The sequence below is a fragment of the Triticum urartu genome, chromosome 6, assembly GCF_003073215.2.
Source record: "Triticum urartu cultivar G1812 chromosome 6, Tu2.1, whole genome shotgun sequence".
Classification (NCBI taxonomy): Eukaryota; Viridiplantae; Streptophyta; class Magnoliopsida; order Poales; family Poaceae; genus Triticum; species Triticum urartu.
The window spans coordinates 446,023,442-446,027,182 of record NC_053027.1 but is presented as its reverse complement, the minus strand read 5'-3'; the positions used below and the strand labels follow the sequence as shown (position 1 = coordinate 446,027,182).

The window sequence follows — 3,741 nt, the reverse complement described above, 5'->3', positions numbered from 1 at the left end:
TTAAAAATTTAAAACTTTGAGCATGAAGGCAACTTAGCTGGTTAATGTGTTTGGTATTGATGACGCGGTCCGAGCTTGATGCGGGACAAGGTTCCATCCCCCAAGCCGTTCCCGAGGTGGCGGAGCAAAGAGCTCGGCACTCCGGAGTGGTGACATAGCACGGTCAATGCAGGCCGGCAGAGTGATGCCGAAGTCCCCTGCATAGGGTAATGAAGTGTTGACGAAGCCCCCCGTCCAACCGAGGTGATGTGGTATGTCAGTACGCCGAGTTGACGATACTGCCCAACCCGGATCATTTTCGTGTGCACAAAAAATAGTGCAAACCAGAGATAGTAGTAATAATAATAATTTTAAAAAAATCGTTGCATAATAGATAATTTATGCAAAGTAGTACTAAAAGAAATATGGCCTAGCACCGAAGTCAATGTCGATGCAGGGCATCGGCGTGATGCGGTAAAGGCGTGGCAAAGCCTGAATTCATAGGCCGGTCCGAGTTCCGGATGCGGCGTTTCTCTGGACCATGTACAGAAATTGAACGAACCACCATGCGACCGTCGTTAATGCGGCCACCATCCGATAGACCTGTGTACATATCTCTCCCTAATAATAAAGCACAGATTGAGTCTCCGGGTTCACTGCCACAATGCGCTTCTTCTCGTGAATTTATGCATTCACTTTAAATTTAAATCATAATCAAGGTGGTACTAAATTTTGAGCTTCGTGCGCCGCCTGATCGAGCACGCGATCGAGCATCCTCCCGTCTCATACCTCTGGCCCACCTTGACCTATCCACGAAATCAAGTAATTCAGGCCTTTCTTTTCACGTCTCACGCATATGGGCCAAGTTGGGCCGTCGCTCAAGGACCAAGTTGCTGCAAAAAAAACCCTGTGGTTTCGGAGAATCAACCCACAGTTCTTTCCGTCGCCTCCCGATCCCAGCTGCCAGGAGGCGCGATCCCGCGCCGTGCTCGATACGGTGCCGTTCCGGCCGTCGGCTGACGACGGCGATTGCAGCGCCCTTCGCCATCGTTTCGCTTCAACTCCTCTCCTCCGTGTGCCTGAGCTCCTCGCTGTGCGCCGCCCGGGAGGGCTCGCATTCGATGCAGAACATCGGGGGATGGAACTTGCAGGACCCAGATCCATGCGTGGCGATGGGGAGGTCGTCGGTGACGCGTATGAAGGACGGAGTGCGGCTTCCCGGGCGGATCCATGGCGGCCCCTGGGCAGAAAGGAGATATGAGGTGAGGGAGAAAGAATGGACGGTGCGACGATCTCGGCAGGAACTCGCCAAAGCCAGCCGATGGTAGACAGGCGTGAGAGAAAGAGGGATCCGACGCGGTGGCGCGAAGTCCTTGCAGGTGGATGCATGTTGGCTTCCTCCGGCTGTCACCGACGTGCACTGACAGGTGAGGAACAAAGAAACATGGTGAGTATTTGAGGTGCCTTCTTTAGTTTCAGAATTGTCTAACCCTCTAGGTACATATTAGTAGGATGGAAAATACTTCTGCACAACATGGCCTTGAAATACAGAAATAGATTATGTCTTTTGTTAGACTAGATTGTTGCCTATGTTATGCTGTTTGCAGGCTATAATTGTTCATGGAGCCATGCAATTGGAGCTGAGGAAATTATCTGCATGGAATGTAAACAAGTGTTGAGCCAGTACAGAGGGACGATCCTCAATTTGTTAATTGCAGAGGTATGCCATTTTCTCTATTTTCTCGTCGCTTGTTCAAAATTCCATCCATAGAAGAGTTTCTCGTGAGATGATTCTTTTATGAATTATCCGTAAATTGCAAATAATATGGTAATGCTCTATGTTCGTGCATACAGGCCCACATAAAGTAAGGTCGGTCTGTGTTTATTTGATGGTACTCACGCTATCAGGTTAGTTCCTTATGATGGGTTGTGATGTACATGAATTTAACTACCCTTTCAGTGCTGCAATTAAACTCATTTTCATGATGGAATAAATTTCTGCATCAACAGGATTGAATCTATTGTCGGTAAAGAAAATGTTGGCTCGGATGTTATGGGCACAACCGGTGAGATGGTTGTTGTGTGGATAGAGAATCAGCTCCATGAAAACAAAACAAATGAGCTGATATTGCAATAGGTTAACCAGGTTACTTTGTGATTTGCCTTGCCCTATACCATTCTCTGATGCAATGTAATTCGTGAAAGAAAGGTAACAGGTGACAATACTTTTGCCTTTTATTCCAGCTGCGTGAGCGTCTACGGAGCCCGAACAGGGAGTCAACAGTCAGCTGTTGTCAGATCTCGAAAATGCGGGTTCTTTTACGACCACCATGGATCCCTCACCCCAAGTCATGATCCAGTTGCTGAATGTCCACAAGAAAATTTATGTGTAAGCAACGTTGCAGCCCAATCTCTCTCTCATACAATATTCTATGTTTTGCAAGTTTGTGTTGGCCACCTATTTGTTAATATGCTTCTCAAGGTCTAAAAATACTCTCTCTATCTGTCTCTCTTTCTCTGTCATCCATCATGCTCTGTTTTTCCAATCCTGCTAGCCACCTATTTGTTAATATGCTTCTCAAGGTCTAAACATATTTTATCAGATTTCTCACACATTGTACAAGGATTATACTGAATAAATTTTAAAAGAGTGGAATCACATATCCAAAAGGCCAATTCATATAGAGGCAATGACCTACTGAACGTTGCTAATAATGATGCTACTATTTTTCAGAATAAACCCGAACCTACAGGAACCATATAGTAGTGGTGAAAAAATGGATAGAGTGATAAACAACTTTTGTATTTTTCTTATTCAGATTAAAGGGACCTCATTCCCCAAGCTACTCGACGAAAAATAAAATGTATGCATGTGCCAATGAATTCCAAAAATTAATCCTCATGTGTGTCCAAATATTTTGTCTGAGAAGTCTCAATGTTCAGTGTTGGAAAAGTATACCTCCCGCTGATAGAACAGGGGAAAGATCATTTTGTTGATGGCGAGTTCACACTGATGCTGATCACCGGCACGCGTTGGCAGTGTCATGCTGCTTGGTCGGCACTGCAACTACACAGCTAAGCAGGAGGTAGGTGAGGTGGGCCTGAGATCTGGAGCATCCAGCTAAGAGTGTTGATATTTGTGTGTGTTGGATTCAGTACTTATCAGTGATATTGGTAGTTCTCTGTAGTACTCTGTTTGTATTAGTTTTACCTTTTCCATCATGATTGCTTAGTTGCATTATTTTTTCTTCTAACTATACTGCCCTGATGTTACTATACTTCCCTGCTGCAGATGATAGCGTCTCAAACTGGACTTTTTGATCATTTGATAAACATTTGGAAATTCAAGCGTGGTCCTCTTCTGCAACCTGTGACCTATTACTTCTTAATTTATGGACTTTAAGTTTCAGTCATCCCTATATCGTCAGGTAATATAACAAGGCTGTTGTTTAGATCATATAATCAAGCATGTCTTCTTATCAGAATTAGTGATTGCCATGTTTGTTGAATTAAAGTTTCCCTTGTCAGATCAGTTTACACACATTGAATTTTACTTAGGGTACCACTAAGGTTTTACCTTCTGCAAAGATATAACACCTACAAATGATCCGACTTTTCTTCTTCTAGATCCCCATGTGTGTGTGTATATGTGTGTGGGTAACTAATTTTCCCCGTGTATAGGTAGACAACGATCAATATGAGAGGGTGCTCAGCTACATATTGATCCTTGTCAATATACTGAATTTGTACAAATTTACTGAA

The 3,741-nt window shown here is 44.2% G+C and overlaps 1 long non-coding RNA gene across 1 annotated transcript; it reads left to right on the top strand.

Annotated features, from left to right (window-relative positions):
* Positions 1-1,337: 1,337 nt before the first annotated feature.
* Positions 1,338-2,857, top strand: LOC125512312. The gene is made up of 3 exons (XR_007285290.1): positions 1,338-1,426; positions 1,990-2,368; positions 2,799-2,857. It is a non-coding gene; the product is annotated as an uncharacterized LOC125512312 (long non-coding RNA).
* Positions 2,858-3,741: the final 884 nt, after the last annotated feature.